Genomic DNA, 21,151 nt, shown 5'->3' with positions numbered 1-21,151 from the left:
GTTACTGCATCAATGCCAGCTACAATAGGGGCTGTTACTGCATCAATGCCCTCTACAATAGGAGCTGTTACTGCATCAATGCCAGCTACAATAGGGGCCGTTACTGCATCAATGCCCTCTACAATAGGGGCTGTTACTGCATCAATGCCAGCTACAATAGGGGCTGTTACTGCATCAATGCCCTCTACAATAGGGGCTGTTACTGCATCAATGCCAGCTACAATAGGGGCTGTTACTGCATCAATGCCCTCTACAATAGGGGCTGTTACTGCATCAATGCCCTCTACAATAGGAGCTGTTACTGCATCAATGCCCTCTACAATAGGGCCGTTACTGCATCAATGCCCTCTACTGTTACTGCATCAATGCCCTCTACAATAGGGGCTGTTACTGCATCAATGCCCTCTACAATAGGGGCTGTTACTGCATCAATGCCAGCTACAATAGGGGCCGTTACTGCATCAATGCCAGCTACAATAGGAGCTGTTACTGCTACAATAGGGGCTGTTACTGCATCAATGCCCTCTACAATAGGGGCTGTTACTGCATCAATGCCCTCTACAATAGGGGCTGTCACTGCATCAATGCCAGCTACAATAGGGGCCGTTACTGCATCAATGCCAGCTACAATAGGAGCTGTTACTGCATCAATGCCAGCTACAATAGGGAACATTACTGCATCAATGCCCTCTACAATAGGGGCTGTTACTGCATCAATGCCCTCTACAATAGGGGCTGTTACTGCATCAATGCCCTCTACAATAGGGGCCGTTACTGCATTAATGCCCTCTACAATAGGGGCTGTTACTGCATCAATGCCCTCTACAATAGGGGCCGTTACTGCATTAATGCCCTCTACAATAGGGGCCGTTACTGCATTTATGCCAGCAACAATAGGGGCTGTTACTGCATCAATGCCCTCTACAATAGGGGCTGTTACTGCATCAATGCCCTCTACAATAGGGGCTGTTACTGCATCAATGCCCTCTACAATAGGGGCTGTTACTGCATCAATGCCCTCTACAATAGGGGCTGTTACTGCATCAATGCCCTCTACAATAGGGGCTGTTACTGCATCAATGCCAGCTACAATAGGGGCTGTTACTGCATCAATGCCCTCTACAATAGGGGCTGTTACTGCATCAATGCCAGCTACAATAGGAGCTGTTACTGCATCAATGCCCTCTACAATAGGGGCTGTTACTGCATCAATGCCAGCTACAATAGGGGCCGTTACTGCATCAATGCCCTCTACAATAGGGGCTGTTACTGCATCAATGCCCTCTACAATAGGGGCTGTTACTGCATCAATGCCCTCTACAATAGGGGCTGTTACTGCATCAATGCCCTCTACAATAGGGGCTGTTACTGCATCAATGCCCTCTACAATAGGGGCTGTTACTGCATCAATGCCAGCTACAATAGGGGCCGTTACTGCATCAATGCCAGCTACAATAGGGGCTGTTACTGCATCAATGCCCTCTACAATAGGGGCTGTTACTGCATCAATGCCCTCTACAATAGGGGCTGTTACTGCATCAATGCCAGCTACAATAGGGGCTGTTACTGCATCAATGCCAGCTACAATAGGGTTACTGCTGTTACTGCATCAATGCCCTCTACAATAGGGGCTGTTACTGCATCAATGCCCTCTACAATAGGGGCTGTTACTGCATCAATGCCAGCTACAATAGGGGCTGTTACTGCATCAATGCCCTCTACAATAGGGGCTGTTACTGCATCAATGCCAGCTACAATAGGGGCTGTTACTGCATCAATGCCAGCTACAATAGGGGCTGTTACTGCATCAATGCCCTCTACAATAGGGGCTGTTACTGCATCAATGCCCTCTACAATAGGGGCTGTTACTGCATCAATGCCCTCTACAATAGGGGCTGTTACTGCATCAATGCCCTCTACAATAGGGGCCGTTACTGCATCAATGCCAGCTACAATAGGGGCCGGTACTGCATCAATGCCCCCTACAATAGGGGCCGTTACTGCATCAATGCCAGCTACAATAGGGGCTGTTACTGCATCAATGCCCTCTACAATAGGGGCTGTTACTGCATCAATGCCAGCTACAATAGGGGCTGTTACTGCATCAATGCCCTCTACAATAGGGGCTGTTACTGCATCAATGCCCTCTACAATAGGAGCTGTTACTGCATCAATGCCCTCTACAATAGGGGCTGTTACTGCATCAATGCCCTCTACAATAGGGGCTGTTACTGCATCAATGCCCTCTACAATAGGGGCTGTTACTGCATCAATGCCAGCTACAATAGGGGCCGTTACTGCATCAATGCCAGCTACAATAGGAGCTGTTACTGCATCAATAGGGGCTGTTACTGCATCAATGCCCTCTACAATAGGGGCTGTTACTGCATCAATGCCCTCTACAATAGGGGCTGTTACTGCATCAATGCCAGCTACAATAGGGGCTGTTACTGCATCAATGCCAGCTACAATAGGAGCTGTTACTGCATCAATGCCCTCTACAATAGGAGCTGTTACTGCATCAATGCCCTCTACAATAGGGGCTGTTACTGCATCAATGCCAGCTACAATAGGGGCTGTTACTGCATCAATGCCCTCTACAATAGGGGCTGTTACTGCATCAATGCCCTCTACAATAGGGGCTGTTACTGCATCAATGCCCTCTACAATAGGGGCTGTTACTGCATCAATGCTGTTACCATCTACAATAGGGGCTGTTACTGCATCAATGCCCTCTACAATAGGGGCTGTTACTGCATCAATGCCAGCTACCTGTTACTGCATCAATGCCAGCTACAATAGGGCTGTTACTGCATCAATGCCCTCTACAATAGGGGCTGTTACTGCATCAATGCCCTCTACAATAGGGGCTGTTACTGCATCAATGCCCTCTACAATAGGGGCTGTTACTGCATCAATGCCCTCTACAATAGGGGCTGTTACTGCATCAATGCCCTCTACAATAGGGGCTGTTACTGCATCAATGCCAGCTACAATAGGGGCTGTTACTGCATCATCAATGCCCTCTACAATAGGGGCTGTTACTGCATCAATGCCCTCTACAATAGGGGCTGTTACTGCATCAATGCCCTCTACAATAGGGGCTGTTACTGCATCAATGCCAGCTACAATGTTACTGCATCAATGCCAGCTACAATAGGTTACTGCTACAATAGGGGCTGTTACTGCATCAATGCCCTCTACAATAGGGGCTGTTACTGCATCAATGCCCTCTACAATACTGGCCAGCTACAATAGGGGTTACTGCATCAATGCCAGCTACAATAGGGCTGTTACTGCATCAATGCCATAGGGAACATTACTGCATCCCTCTACAATAGGAGGGCTGTTACTGCATCAATGCCCTCTACAATAGGGGCTGTTACTGCATCAATGCCCTCTACAATAGGGGCCGTTACTGCATCAATGCCAGCTACAATAGGGGCTGTTACTGCATCAATGCCCTCTACAATAGGGGCCGTTACTGCATCAATGCCAGCTACAATAGGGGCTGTTACTGCATCAATGCCAGCTACAATAGGGGCTGTTACTGCATCAATGCCCTCTACAATAGGGGCTGTTACTGCATCAATGCCCTCTACAATAAGGGCTGTTACTGCATCAATGCTGTTACTGCATCAATGCCCTCTACAATAGGGGCTGTTACTGCATCAATGCCAGCTACAATAGGGGCTGTTACTGCATCAATGCCCTCTACAATAGGGGCTGTTACTGCATCAATGCCAGCTACAATAGGGGTTACTGCATCAATGCCCTCTACAATAGGGGCTGTTACTGCATCAATGCCAGCTACAATAGGGGCCGTTACTGCATCAATGCCCTCTACAATAGGGGCTGTTACTGCATCAATGCCCTCTACAATAGGGGCTGTTACTGCATCAATGCCCTCTACAATAGGGGCCGTTACTGCATCAATGCCCTCTACAATAGGGGCTGTTACTGCATCAATGCCCTCTACAATAGGGGCTGTTACTGCATCAATGCCAGCTACAATAGGGGCTGTTACTGCATCAATGCCAGCTACAATAGGGACTGTTACTGCATCAATGCCCTCTACAATAGGGGCTGTTACTGCATCAATGCCCTCTACAATAGGGGCTGTTACTGCATCAATGCCAGCTACAATAGGGGCCGTTACTGCATCAATGCCAGCTACAATAGGAGCTGTTACTGCTACAATAGGGGCTGTTACTGCATCAATGCCCTCTACAATAGGGGCTGTTACTGCATCAATGCCCTCTACAATAGGGGCTGTTACTGCATCAATGCCAGCTACAATAGGGGCTGTTACTGCATCAATGCCCTCTACAATAAGGGCCGTTACTGCATCAATGCCCCCTACAATGTTACTGCATCAATGCCCCCTACAATAGGGGCTGTTACTGCATCAATGCAGCTACAATAGGGGCTGTTACTGCATCAATGCCTCTACAATAGGGGCTGTTACTGCATCAATGCCCTCTACAATAGGGGCTGTTACTGCATCAATGCCAGCTACAATAGGGGCCGTTACTGCATCAATGCCAGCTCAATAGGAGCCAGCTACAATAGGGGCTGTTACTGCATCAATGCCCTCTACAATAGGGGCTGTTACTGCATCAATGCCCTCTACAATAGGGGCTGTTACTGCATCAATGCCCTCTACAATAGGGGCTGTTACTGCATCAATGCCCTCTACAATAGGGGCTGTTACTGCATCAATGCCCTCTACAATAGGGGCTGTTACTGCATCAATGCCAGCTACAATAGGGGCCGTTACTGCATCAATGCCAGCTACAATAGGAGCTGTTACTGCTACAATAGGGGCTGTTACTGCATCAATGCCCTCTACAATAGGGGCTGTTACTGCATCAATGCCCTCTACAATAGGGGCTGTTACTGCATCAATGCCAGGCCGTTACTGCATCAATGCCAGCTACAATAGGAGCTGTTAGGGGCTGTTACTGCATCAATGCCCTCTACAATAGGGGCTGTTACTGCATCAATGCCCTCTACAATAGGGGCTGTTACTGCATCAATGCCCTCTACAATAGGGGCTGTTACTGCATCAATGCCAGCTACAATAGGAGCTGTTACTGCATCAATGCCAGCTACAATAGGGAACATTACTGCATCAATGCCCTCTACAATAGGGGCTGTTACTGCATCAATGCCCTCTACAATAGGGGCTGTTACTGCATCAATGCCCTCTACAATAGGGGCTGTTACTGCATCAATGCCCTCTACAATAGGGGCTGTTACTGCATCAATGCCCTCTACAATAGGGGCCGTTACTGCATCAATGACCTCTACAATAGGGGCTGTTACTGCATCAACGCCAGCTACAATGTTACTGCATCAATGCCCTACAATAGGAGCTGTTACTGCATCAATGCCCTCTACAATAGGGACTGTTACTGCATCAATGCCCTCTACAATAGGAGCTGTTACTGCATCAATGCCCTCTACAATAGGGGCTGTTACTGCATCAATGCCCTCTACAATAGGGGCTGTTACTGCATCAATGCCCTCTACAATAGGGGCTGTTACTGCATCAATGCCCTCTACAATAGGGGCTGTTACTGCATCAATGCCAGCTACAATTGGGCTGTTACTGCATCAATGCCAGCTACAATAGGAGCTGTTACTGCATCAATGCCAGCTACAATAGGGGCTGTTACTGCATCAATGCCCACTACAATAGGGGCTGTTACTGCATCAATGCCCTCTACAATAGGGGCTGTTACTGCATCAATGCCCACTACAATGGGGGCTGTTACTGCATCAATGCCTCTACAATAGGGGCTGTTACTGCATCAATGCCCACTACAATAGGGGCTGTTACTGCATCAATGCCCTCTACAATAGGGGCTGTTACTGCATCAATGCCAGCTACAATAGGGGCGTTACTGCATCAATGCTACCACTGCTACAATAGGGGCTGTTACTGCATCAATGCCCTCTACAATAGGGGCTGTTACTGCATCAATGCCCTCTACAATAGGGGCCGTTACTGCATCAATGCCAGCTACAATAGGAGCTGTTACTGCATCAATGCCAGCTACAATAGGGCTGTTACTGCATCAATGCCCTCTACAATAGGGGCTGTTACTGCATCAATGCCCTCTACAATAGGGCTGTTACTGCATCAATGCCCTCTACAATGTTACTGCATTAATGCCCTCTACAATAGGGGCCGTTACTGCATCAATGCCCTCTACAATAGGGGCCGTTACTGCATTAATGCCCTCTACAATAGGGGCCGTTACTGCATTAATGCCAGCAACAATAGGGGCTGTTACTGCATTAATGCCCTCTACAATAGGGGCTGTTACTGCATCAATGCCAGCTACAATAGGGAACATTACTGCATCAATGCCCTCTACAATAGGGGCTGTTACTGCATCAATGCCCTCTACAATAAGGGCTGTTACTGCATCAATGCCCTCTACAATAGGGGCCGTTACTGCATTAATGCCCTCTACAATAGGGGCCGTTACTGCATCAATGCCCTCTACAATAGGGGCTGTTACTGCATCAATGCCCTCTACAATAGGGGTTACTGCATTAATGCCAGCAACAATAGGGGCTGTTACTGCATCAATGCCCTCTACAAAGGGGCTGTTACTGCACCAATGCCAGCTACAATAGGAGCTGTTTATCAATGCAATCAACTGCATCAATGTCCTCTACAATAGGGGCTGTTACTGCATCAATGCCCTCTACAATAGGGGCTGTTACTGCATCAATGCCCTCTACAATAGGGGCTGTTACTGCATCAATGCCCTCTAAAATGTTACTGCATCAATGACCTCTACAATAGGGGCTGTTACTGCATCAACGCCAGCTACAATAGGGGCCGTTACTGCATCAATGCCCTTTACAATAGGAGCTGTTACTGCATCAATGCCCTCTACAATAGGGACTGTTACTGCATCAATGCCCTCTACAATAGGAGCTGTTACTGCATCAATGCCCTCTACAATAGGGGCTGTTACTGCATCAATGCCCTCTACAATAGGGGCTGTTACTGCATCAATGCCCTCTACAATAGGGGCTGTTACTGCATCAATGCCCTCTACAATAGGGGCCGTTACTGCATCAATGCCAGCTACAATAGGGTCTGTTACTGCATCAATACCAGCTACAATAGGAGCTGTTACTGCATTAATGCCAGCTACAATAGGAGCTGTTACTGCATCAATGCCCACTACAATAGGGGCTGTTACTGCATCAATGCCCTCTACAATAGGGGCTGTTACTGCATCAATGCCCACTACAATAGGGGCTGTTACTGCATCAATGCCCTCTACAATAGGGGCTGTTACTGCATCAATGCCCTCTACAATAGGGGCTGTTACTGCATCAATGCCCTCTACAATAGGGGCTGTTACTGCATCAATGCCATCTACAATAGGGGCTGTTGCATCAATGCATCAATGCCCTGCTACAATAGGGGCTGTTACTGCATCAATGCCCTCTACAATAGGGGCTGTTACTGCATCAATGCCCTCTACAATAGGGGCTGTTACTGCATCAATGCCAGCTACAATAGGAGCTGTTACTGCATCAATGCCAGCTACAATAGGGAACATTACTGCATCAATGCCCTCTACAATAGGGGCTGTTACTGCATCAATGCCCTCTACAATAAGGGCTGTTACTGCATCAATGCCCTCTACAATAGGGGCCGTTACTGCATTAATGCCCTCTACAATAGGGGCCGTTACTGCATCAATGCCCTCTACAATAGGGGCCGTTACTGCATTAATGCCCTCTACAATAGGGGCCGTTACTGCATTAATGCCAGCAACAATAGGGGCTGTTACTGCATTAATGCCCTCTACAATAGGGGCTGTTACTGCACCAATGCCCTCTACAATAGGGACTGTTACTGCATCAATGCCCTCTACAATAGGGGCTGTTACTGCATCAATGCCCTCTACAATAGGAGCCGTTACTGCATCAATGCCCTCTACAATAGGGGCTGTTACTGCATCAATGCCCTCTACAATAGGGGCTGTTACTGCATCAATGCCCTCTACAATAGGGGCTGTTACTGCATCAATGCCAGCTACAATAGGAGCTGTTACTGCATCAATGCCCTCTACAATAGGGGCTGTTACTGCATCAATGTCAGCTACAATTACTGCATCAATGCCCTCTACAATAGGGGCTGTTACTGCATCAATGCCCTCTACAATAGGGGCTGTTACTGCATCAATGCCAGCTACAATACGTTACTGCATCAATGCCCTTTACAATAGGAGCTGTTACTGCATCAATGCCCTCTACAATAGGGACTGTTACTGCATCAATGCCCTCTACAATAGGAGCTGTTACTGCATCAATGCCCTCTACAATAGGGGCTGTTACTGCATCAATGCCCTCTACAATAGGGGCTGTTACTGCATCAATGCCAGCTACAATAGGAGCTGTTACTGCATCAATGCCTCTACAATAGGGGCTGTTACTGCATCAATGCCCACTACAATAGGGGCTGTTACTGAATCAATGCCCTCTACAGTAGGGGCTGTAACTGCATCAATGCCAGCTACAATAGGAGCTGTTACTGCATCAATGCCTCTACAATAGGGGCTGTTACTGCATCAATGCCCACTACAATAGGGGCTGTTACTTCATCAATGCCAGCTACAATAGGAGCTGTTACTGCATCAATGCCTCTACAATAGGGGCTGTTACTGCATCAATGCCCACTACAATAGGGGCTGTTACTGCATCAATGCCTCTACAATAGGGGCTGTTACTGCATCAATGCCCACTACAATAGGGGCTGTTACTGCATCAATGCCCTCTACAATAGGGGCTGTTACTGCATCAATGCCCTCTACAATAGGGGCTGTTACTGCATCAATGCCAGCTACAATAGGGGCCGTTACTGCATCAATGCCAGCTACAATAGGTGCCGTTACTGCATCAATGCCAGCTACAATAGGAGCCGTTACTGCATCAATGCCCTCTACAATAGGGCTGTTACTGCATCAATGCCCACTACAATAGGAGCTGTTACTGCATCAATGCCAGCTACAATAGGGGCCGTTACTGCATCAATGCCAGCTACAATAGGGGCTGTTACTGCATCAATGCCCTCTACAATAGGAGCTGTTACTGCATCAATGCCCTACAATAGGGGCCGTTACTGCATCAATGCCCTCTACAATAGGGGCTGTTACTGCATCAATGCCAGCTACAATAGGAGCCGTTACTGCATCAATGCCCTCTACAATAGGGGCTGTTACTGCATCAATGTCAGCTACAATACTGCATCAATGCCCTCTACAATAGGGGCTGTTACTGCATCAATGCCCTCTACAATACACTGCATCAATGCCCTCTACAATAGGGGCTGTTACTGCATCAATGCCCTCTACAATAGGGGCTGTTACTGCATCAATGCCCTCTACAATAGGGGCTGTTACTGCATCAATGCCCTCTACAATAGGGGCTGTTACTGCATCAATGCCCTCTACAATAGGGGCTGTTACTGCATCAATGCCCTCTACAATAGGGGCTGTTACTGCATCAATGCCCTCTACAATAGGGGCTGTTACTGCATCAATGCCCTCTACAATAGGGGCTGTTACTGCATCAATGCCCTCTACAATAGGGGCTGTTACTGCATCAATGCCCTCTACAATAGGGGCTGTTACTGCACAATGCCCTCTACAATAGGAGCCGTTACTGCATCAATGCCCTCTACAATAGGGGCTGTTACTGCATCAATGCCCTCTACAATAGGGGCTGTTACTGCATCAATGCCCTCTACAATAGGGGCTGTTACTGCATCAATGCCAGCTACAATAGGAGCCGTTACTGCATCAATGCCCTCTACAATAGGGGCTGTTACTGCATCAATGTCAGCTACAATAGGGGCCGTTACTGCATCAATGCCCTCTACAATAGGGGCTGTTACTGCATCAATGCCCTCTACAATAGGGGCTGTTACTGCATCAACGCCAGCTACAATAGGGGCCGTTACTGCATCAATGCCCTTTACAATAGGAGCTGTTACTGCATCAATGCCCTCTACAATAGGGACTGTTACTGCATCAATGCCCTCTACAATAGGAGCTGTTACTGCATCAATGCCCTCTACAATAGGGGCTGTTACTGCATCAATGCCCTCTACAATAGGGGCTGTTACTGCATCAATGCCAGCTACAATAGGAGCTGTTACTGCATCAATGCCTCTACAATAGGGGCTGTTACTGCATCAATGCCCACTACAATAGGGGCTGTTACTGAATCAATGCCCTCTACAGTAGGGGCTGTAACTGCATCAATGCCAGCTACAATAGGAGCTGTTACTGCATCAATGCCTCTACAATAGGGGCTGTTACTGCATCAATGCCCACTACAATAGGGGCTGTTACTTCATCAATGCCAGCTACAATAGGAGCTGTTACTGCATCAATGCCTCTACAATAGGGGCTGTTACTGCATCAATGCCCACTACAATAGGGGCTGTTACTGCATCAATGCCTCTACAATAGGGGCTGTTACTGCATCAATGCCCACTACAATAGGGGCTGTTACTGCATCAATGCCCTCTACAATAGGGGCTGTTACTGCATCAATGCCCTCTACAATAGGGGCTGTTACTGCATCAATGCCAGCTACAATAGGGGCCGTTACTGCATCAATGCCAGCTACAATAGGTGCCGTTACTGCATCAATGCCAGCTACAATAGGAGCCGTTACTGCATTAATGCCCTCTACAATAGGGGCTGTTACTGCATCAATGCCCACTACAATAGGAGCTGTTACTGCATCAATGCCAGCTACAATAGGGGCCGTTACTGCATCAATGCCAGCTACAATAGGGGCTGTTACTGCATCAATGCCCTCTACAATAGGAGCTGTTACTGCATTAATGCCAACTACAATAGGGGCCGTTACTGCATCAATGCCCTCTACAATAGGGGCTGTTACTGCATCAATGCCAGCTACAATAGGAGCCGTTACTGCATCAATGCCCTCTACAATAGGGGCTGTTACTGCATCAATGTCAGCTACAATAGGGGCTGTTACTGCATCAATGCCCTCTACAATAGGGGCTGTTACTGCATCAATGCCCTCTACAATAGGGGCTGTTACTGCATCAATGCCCTCTACAATAGGGGCTGTTACTGCATCAATGCCCTCTACAATAGGGGCTGTTACTGCATCAATGCCCTCTACAATAGGGGCTGTTACTGCATCAATGCCCTCTACAATAGGGGCTGTCACTGCATCAATGCCAGCTACAATAGGGGCCGTTACTGCATCAATGCCAGCTACAATAGGAGCTGTTACTGCATCAATGCCAGCTACAATAGGGAACATTACTGCATCAATGCCCTCTACAATAGGGGCTGTTACTGCATCAATGCCCTCTACAATAGGGGCTGTTACTGCATCAATGCCCTCTACAATAGGGGCGTTACTGCATCAATGCCCTCTACAATAGGGGCTGTTACTGCATCAATGCCCTCTACAATAGGGGCCTGTTACTGCATCAATGCCCTCTACAATAGGGGGTTACTGCATTAATGCCCTCTACAATAGGGGCCGTTACTGCATTTATGCCAGCAACAATAGGGTCTGTTACTGCATCAATGCCCTCTACAATAGGGGCTGTTACTGCATCAATGCCCTCTACAATAGGGACTGTTACTGCATCAATGCCCTCTACAATAGGGGGCTGTTACTGCATCAATGCCCTCTACAATAGGAGCTGTTACTGCATCAATGCCCTCTACAATAGGGGCTGTTACTGCATCAATGCCCTCTACAATAGGGGCTGTTACTGCATCAATGCCCTCTACAATAGGAGCTGTTACTGCATCAATGCCCTCTACAATATGGGCCGTTACTGCATCAATGCCCTCTACAATAGGGGCTGTTACTGCATCAACGCCAGCTACAATAGGGGCCGTTACTGCATCAATGCCCTTTACAATAGGATCTGTTACTGCATCAATGCCCTCTACAATAGGAGCTGTTACTGCATCAATGCCCTCTACAATAGGGGCTGTTACTGCATCAATGCCCTCTACAATAGGGGCTGTTACTGCATCAATGCCCTCTACAATAGGGGCTGTTACTGCATCAATGCCAGCTACAATAGGAGCTGTTACTGCATCAATGCCCTCTACGATAGGGGCTGTTACTGCATCAATGCCCTCTACAATAGGGGCTGTTACTGCATCAATGCCAGCTACAATATGTTACTGCATCAATGCCTCTACAATAGGGGCTGTTACTGCATCAATGCCCTCTACAATAGGGGCTGTTACTGCATCAATGCCCTCTACAATAGGGGCTGTTATCAATGCATCAATGCCCTCTACAATAGGGGCTGTTACTGCATCAATGCCCTCTACAATAGGGGCTGTTACTGCATCAATGCCAGCTACAATAGGGCTGTTACTGCATCAATGCCCTCTACAATAGGGGCTGTTACTGCATCAATGCCCCTCTACAATGCCCTCTACAATAGGGGCTGTTACTGCATCAATGCCCTCTCAATAGGGGCTGTTACTGCATCAATGCCAGCTACAATAGGGGCCGTTACTGCATCAATGTTACAATGCTGTTACTGCATCAATGCCCTCTACAATAGGGACTGTTACTGCATCAATGCCCTCTACAATAGGAGCTGTTACTGCATCAATGCCCTCTACAATAGGGGCTGTTACTGCATCAATGCCCTCTACAATAGGGGCTGTTACTGCATCAATGCCAGCTACAATAGGAGCTGTTACTGCATCAATGCCTCTACAATAGGGGCTGTTACTGCATCAATGCCCTCTACAATAGGGGCTGTTACTGCATCAATGCCCTCTACAATAGGGGCTGTAACTGCATCAATGCCAGCTACAATAGGAGCTGTTACTGCATCAATGCCTCTACAATAGGGGCTGTTACTGCATCAATGCCCACTACAATAGGGGCTGTTACTTCATCAATGCCAGCTACAATAGGAGCTGTTACTGCATCAATGCCTCTACAATAGGGGCTGTTACTGCATCAATGCCCACTACAATAGGGGCTGTTACTGCATCAATGCCTCTACAATAGGGGCTGTTACTGCATCAATGCCCACTACAATAGGGGCTGTTACTGCATCAATGCCCTCTACAATAGGGGCTGTTACTGCATCAATGCCCTCTACAATAGGGGCTGTTACTGCATCAATGCCAGCTACAATAGGGGCGTTACTGCATCAATGCCAGCTACAATAGGGCTGTTACTGCATCAATGCCAGCTACAATAGGAGCCGTTACTGCATTAATGCCCTCTACAATAGGGGCTGTTACTGCATCAATGCCCACTACAATAGGAGCTGTTACTGCATCAATGCCAGCTACAATAGGGGCTGTTACTGCATCAATGCCAGCTACAATAGGGGCTGTTACTGCATCAATGCCTCTACAATAGGAGCTGTTACTGCATCAATGCCAGCTACAATAGGGGCTGTTACTGCATCAATGCCCTCTACAATAGGGGCTGTTACTGCATCAATGCCAGCTACAATAGGAGCTGTTACTGCATCAATGCCCTCTACAATAGGGGCTGTTACTGCATCAATGCCAGCTACAATAGGGGCTGTTACTGCATCAATGCCCTCTACAATAGGAGCTGTTACTGCATCAATGCCCTCTACAATAGGGGCTGTTACTGCATCAATGCCCTCTACAATAGGGGCTGTTACTGCATCAATGCCCTCTACAATAGGGGCTGTTACTGCATCAATGCCCTCTACAATAGGGGCTGTTACTGCATCAATGCCCTCTACAATAGGGGCTGTTACTGCATCAATGCCAGCTACAATAGGGGCTGTTACTGCATCAATGCCAGCTACAATAGGAGCTGTTACTGCATCAATGCCAGCTACAATAGGGGCTGTTACTGCATCAATGCCCTCTACAATAGGGGCTGTTACTGCATCAATGCCCTCTACAATAGGGGCTGTTACTGCATCAATGCCCTCTACAATAGGGGCCGTTACTGCATTAATGCCCTCTACAATAGGGGCTGTTACTGCATCAATGCCCTCTACAATAGGGGCCATTACTGCATTAATGCCCTCTACAATAGGGGCCGTTACTGCATTAATGCCCTCTACAATAGGGGCCGTTACTGCATTTATGCCAGCAACAATAGGGTCTGTTACTGCATCAATGCCCTCTACAATAGGGGCTGTTACTGCATCAATGCCCTCTACAATAGGGACTGTTACTGCATCAATGCCCTCTACAATAGGGGCCGTAACTGCATCAATGCCCTCTACAATAGGAGCCGTTACTGCATCAATGCCCTCTACAATAGGGGCTGTTACTGCATCAATGCCCTCTACAATAGGGGCTGTTACTGCATCAATGCCCTCTACAATAGGAGCTGTTACTGCATCAATGCCCTCTACAATATGGGCCGTTACTGCATCAATGCCCTCTACAATAGGGGCTGCTGCATTACTGCAATCAATGCATCAATGCCCTACAATAGGATCTGTTACTGCATCAATGCCCTCTACAATAGGAGCTGTTACTGCATCAATGCCCTCTACAATAGGGGCTGTTACTGCATCAATGCCCTCTACAATAGGGGCTGTTACTGCATCAATGCCCTCTACAATAGGGGCTGTTACTGCATCAATGCCAGCTACAATAGGAGCTGTTACTGCATCAATGCCCTCTACGATAGGGGCTGTTACTGCATCAATGCCCTCTACAATAGGGGCTGTTACTGCATCAATGCCTCTACAATAGGGGCTGTTACTGCATCAATGCCCACTACAATAGGGGCTGTTACTGAATCAATGCCCTCTCAAGGGGCTGTAACTGCATCAATGCCAGCTACAATAGGAGCTGTTACTGCATCAATGCCTCTACAATAGGGGCTGTTACTGCATCAATGCCCTCTACAATAGGGGCTGTTACTTCATCAATGCCAGCTACAATAGGAGCTGTTACTGCATCAATGCCTCTACAATAGGGGCTGTTACTGCATCAATGCCCACTACAATAGGGGCTGTTACTGCATCAATGCCTCTACAATAGGGGCTGTTACTGCATCAATGCCCACTACAATAGGGGCTGTTACTGCATCAATGCCCTCTACAATAGGGGCTGTTACTGCATCAATGCCCTCTACAATAGGGGCTGTTACTGCATCAATGCCCTCTACAATAGGGGCTGTTACTGCATCAATGCCCTCTACAATAGGAGCTGTTACTGCATCAATGCCCTCTACAATGTTACTGCATCAATGCCCTCTACAATAGGGGCTGTTACTGCATCAATGCCAGCTACAATAGGGGCTGTTACTGCATCAATGCCCTCTACAATAGGGGCTGTTACTGCATCAATGCCCTCTACAATAGGGGCTGTTACTGCATCAATGCCCTCTACAATAGGGGCTGTTACTGCATCAATGCCCTCTACAATAGGGGCTGTTACTGCATCAATGCCCTCTACAATAGGGGCTGTTACTGCATCAATGCCAGCTACAATAGGGCTGTTACTGCATCAATGCCCTCTACAATAGGGGCTGTTACTGCATCAATGCCTCTCTACAATAGGGGCTGTTACTGCATCAATGCCTCTACAATAGGGGCTGTTACTGCATCAATGTACAATAGGGGCTGTTACATCAATGCCCTCTACAATAGGGGCTGTTACTGCATCAATGCCAGCTACAATAGGAGCTGTTACTGCATCAATGCCTCTACAATAGGGGCTGTTACTGCATCAATGCCCTCTACAATAGGGGCTGTTACTGCATCAATGCCAGCTACAATAGGAGCTGTTACTGCATCAATGCCTCTACAATAGGGGCTGTTACTGCATCAATGCCCACTACAATAGGGGCTGTTACTGCATCAATGCCTCTACAATAGGGGCTGTTACTGCATCAATGCCCACTACAATAGGGGCTGTTACTGCATCAATGCCCTCTACAATAGGGGCTGTTACTGCATCAATGCCCTCTACAATAGGGGCTGTTACTGCATCAATGCCAGCTACAATAGGGGCCGTTACTGCATCAATGCCAGCTACAATAGGTGCCGTTACTGCATCAATGCCAGCTACAATAGGAGCCGTTACTGCATTAATGCCCTCTACAATAGGGGCTGTTACTGCATCAATGCCCACTACAATAGGAGCCGTTACTGCATCAATGCCAGCTACAATAGGGGCCGTTACTGCATCAATGCCAGCTACAATAGGGGCTGTTACTGCATCAATGCCCTCTACAATAGGAGCTGTTACTGCATTAATGCCAGCTACAATAGGGGCCGTTACTGCATCAATGCCAGCTACAATAGGGGCTGTTACTGCATCAATGCCCTCTACAATAGGGGCTGTTACTGCATCAATGCCCTCTACAATAGGGGCTGTTACTGCATCAATGCCCTCTACAATAGGGCTGTTACTGCATCAATGCCCTCTACAATAGGGGCTGTTACTGCATCAATGCCCTCTACAATAGGGGCTGTTACTGCATCAATGCCCTCTACAATAGGGGCTGTTACTGCATCAATGCCAGCTACAATAGGGGCCGTTACTGCATCAATGCCAGCTACAATAGGTGCCGTTACTGCATCAATGCCAGCTACAATAGGGGCTGTTACTGCATCAATGCCCTCTACAATAGGGGCTGTTACTGCATCAATGCCCTCTACAATAGGGGCTGTTACTGCATCAATGCCCTCTACAATAGGGGCTGTTACTGCATCAATGCCCTCTACAATAGGGGCTGTTACTGCATCAATGCCCTCTACCTGTTACTGCATCAATGCCCTCTACAATAGGGGCTGTTACTGCATCAATGCCTCTACAATAGGGGCTGTTACTGCATCAAACTGCATTTATGCCAGCAACAAGGGGCTGTTACTGCATCAATGCCCTCTACAATAGGGGTTACTGCATCAATGCCCTCTACAATAGGAGCTGTTACTGCATCAATGCCCTCTACAATAGGGGCTGTTACTGCATCAATGCCCTCTACAATAGGAGCTGTTACTGCATCAATGCCAGCTACAATAGGAGCTGTTACTGCATCAATGCCCTCTACAATAGGAGCTGTTACTGCATCAATGCCCTCTACAATAGGAGCTGTTACTGCATCAATGCCAGCTACAATAGGGGCCGTTACTGCATCAATGCCAGCTACAATAGGGGCTGTTACTGCATCAATCAATGCTGTTACTGCATCAATGCCCTACAATAGGGGCTGTTACTGCATCAATGCCCTCTACAATAGGGGCTGTTACTGCATCAATTACTGCATCAATGCCCTCTACAATAGGGGCTGTTACTGCATCAATGCCCTACAATAGGGGCTGTTACTGCATCAATGCCCTCTACAATAGGGCTGTTACTGCATCAATCAATGCATCAATGCCCTCTACAATAGGGGCTGTTACTGCATCAATGCCCTCTACAATAGGGGCTGTTACTGCATCAATGCCCTCTACAATAGGGGCTGTTACTGCATCAATGCCCTCTCAATAGGGGCCACTGCATCAATGCCAGCTACAATAGGGGCCGTTACTGCATCAATGCCAGCTACAATAGGAGCTGTTACTGCATCAATGCCAGCTACAATAGGGAACATTACTGCATCAATGCCCTCTACAATAGGGGCTGTTACTGCATCAATGCCCTCTACAATAGGGGCTGTTACTGCATCAATGCCCTCTACAATAGGGGCTGTTACTGCATCAATGCCCTCTACAATAGGGGCTGTTACTGCATCAATGCCCTCTACAATAGGGGCTGTTACTGCATCAATCAATGTTACTGCATTAATGCCCTCTACAATAGGGGCCGTTACTGCATTTATGCCAGCAACAATAGGGTCTGTTACTGCATCAATGCCCTCTACAATAGGGGCTGTTACTGCATCAATGCCCTCTACAATAGGGACTGTTACTGCATCAATGCCCTCTACAATAGGGCTGTTACTGCATCAATGCCCTCTACAATAGGAGCCGTTACTGCATCAATGCCCTCTACAATAGGGGCTGTTACTGCATCAATGCCCTCTACAATAGGGGCTGTTACTGCATCAATGCCCTCTACAATAGGAGCTGTTACTGCATCAATGCCCTCTACAATATGGGCCGTTACTGCATCAATGCCCTCTACAATAGGGGCTGTTACTGCATCAACGCCAGCTACAATAGGTTACTGCATCAATGTTACTGTTACTGCATCAATGCCCTCTACAATAGGGCTGTTACTGCATCAATGCCCTCTACAATAGGGGCTGTTACTGCATCAATGCCCTCTACAATAGGGGCTGTTACTGCATCAATGCCCTCTACAATAGGGGCTGTTACTGCATCAATGCCAGCTACAATAGGAGCTGTTACTGCATCAATGCCCTCTACAATAGGGGCTGTTACTGCATCAATGCCCTCTACAATAGGGGCTGTTACTGCATCAATGCCTCTACAATAGGGGCTGTTACTGCATCAATGCCCACTACAATAGGGGCTGTTACTGCATCAATGCCCTCTACAATAGGGGCTGTTACTGCATCAATGCCAGCTACAATAGGAGCTGTTACTGCATCAATGCCTCTACAATAGGGGCTGTTACTGCATCAATGCCCTCTACAATAGGGGCTGTTACTTCATCAATGCCAGCTACAATAGGAGCTGTTACTGCATCAATGCTACAATAGGGGCTGTTACTGCATCAAATACAAGGGGCTGTTACTGCATCAATGCCTCTACAATAGGGGCTGTTACTGCATCAATGCCCACTACAATAGGGGCTGTTACTGCATCAATGCCCTCTACAATAGGGGCTGTTACTGCATCAATGCCCTCTACAATAGGGGCTGTTACTGCATCAATGCCAGCTACAATAGGGGCCGTTACTGCATCAATGCCAGCTACAATAGGTGCCGTTACTGCATCAATGCCAGCTACAATAGGAGCCGTTACTGCATTAATGCCCTCTACAATAGGGGCTGTTACTGCATCAATGCCCACTACAATGTTACTGCATCAATGCCAGCTACAATAGGGGCGTTACTGCATCAATGCCAGCTACAATAGGGGCTGTTACTGCATCAATGCCCTCTACAATAGGGGCTGTTACTGCATCAATGCCAGCTACAATAGGGGCTGTTACTGCATCAATGCCAGCTACAATAGGGGCTGTTACTGCATCAATGCCCTCTACAATAGGGGCTGTTACTGCATCAATGCCCTCTACAATAGGGGCTGTTACTGCATCAATGCCCACTACAATAGGGGCTGTTACTGCATCAATGCCCTCTACAATAGGGGCTGTTACTGCATCAATGCCCTCTACAATAGGGGCTGTTACTGCATCAATGCCCTCTACAATAGGGGCTGTTACTGCATCAATGCCAGCTACAATAGGGGCCGTTACTGCATCAATGCCAGCTACAATAGGAGCTGTTACTGCATCAATGCCAGCTACAATAGGGAACATTACTGCATCAATGCCCTCTACAATAGGGGCTGTTACTGCATCAATGCCCTCTACAATAGGGGCTGTTACTGCTGTTACTGCATCAATGCCCTCTACAATAGGGGCTGTTACTGCATCAATGCCCTCTACAATAGGGGCTGTTACTGCATCAATGCCCTCTACAATAGGGGCTGTTACTGCATCAATGCCCTCTACAATAGGGGGTTACTGCATCAATGTCTACAATGCATCAATGCCAGCTACAATAGGGCTGTTACTGCATCAATGCCCTCTACAATAGGGGCTGTTACTGCATCAATGCCCTCTACAATAGGGGCTGTTACTGCATCAATGCCCTCTACAATAGGGGCTGTTACTGCATCAATGCCCTCTACAATAGGGCCGTTACTGCATCAATGCCCTCTACAATAGGGGCTGTTACTGCATCAATGCCCTCTACAAAGGGGCTGTTACTGCATCAATGCCCTCTACAATAGGAGCTGTTACTGCATCAATGCCCTCTACAATAGCATCAATGGCTGTTACTGCATCAATGCCAGCTACAATAGGGGCTGTTACTGCATCAATGCCAGCTACAATAGGGCTGTTACTGCATCAATGCCCTCTACAATAGGGGCTGTTACTGCATCAATGCCCTCTACAATAGGGGCTGTTACTGCATCAATGCCCTCTACAATAGGGGCTGTTACTGCATCAATGCCAGCTACAATAGGAGCTGTTACTGCATCAATGCCTCTACAATAGGGGCTGTTACTGCATCAATGCTACAATAGGGGCTGTTACTGAATCAATGCCCTCTACAGTAGGGGCTGTAACTGCATCAATGCCAGCTACAATAGGAGCTGTTACTGCATCAATGCCTCTACAATAGGGGCTGTTACTGCATCAATGCCCTCTACAATAGGGGCTGTTACTTCATCAATGCATCAATGCTGTTACTGCATCAATGCCTCTACAATAGGGGCTGTTACTGCATCAATGCCCACTCAATGCTGTTACTGCATCAATAGGGGCTGTTACTGCATCAATGCCCTCTACAATAGGGGCTGTTACTGCATCAATGCCCTCTACAATAGGGGCTGTTACTGCATCAATGCCCTCTACAATAGGGGCTGTTACTGCATCAATGCTACAATAGGGGCCGTTACTGCATCAATAGGTGCCGTTACTGCATCAATGCCAGCTACAATAGGGGCCGTTACTGCATCAATGCCAGCTACAATAGGTGCCGTTACTGCATCAATGCCAGCTACAATAGGGGCTGTTACTGCATCAATGCCCTCTACAATAGGAGCTGTTACTGCATTAATGCCAGCTACAATAGGGGCCGTTACTGCATCAATGCCAGCTACAATAGGGGCTGTTACTGCATCAATGCCCTCTACAATAGGGGCTGTTACTGCATCAATGCCCTCTACAATAGGGGCTGTTACTGCATCAATGCCAGCTACAATAGGAGCTGTTACTGCATCAATGCCTCTACAATAGGGGCTGTTACTGCATCAATGCCCACTACAATAGGGGCTGTTACTGCATCAATGCCTCTACAATAGGGGCTGTTACTGCATCAATGCCCACTACAATAGGGGCTGTTACTGCATCAATGCCCTCTACAATAGGGGCTGTTACTGCATCAATGCCCTCTACAATAGGGGCTGTTACTGCATCAA

Source organism: Oncorhynchus nerka, linkage group LG9b (assembly GCF_034236695.1).
Source record: "Oncorhynchus nerka isolate Pitt River linkage group LG9b, Oner_Uvic_2.0, whole genome shotgun sequence".
Classification (NCBI taxonomy): Eukaryota; Metazoa; Chordata; class Actinopteri; order Salmoniformes; family Salmonidae; genus Oncorhynchus; species Oncorhynchus nerka.
This window is presented reverse-complemented; position numbering follows the sequence as displayed.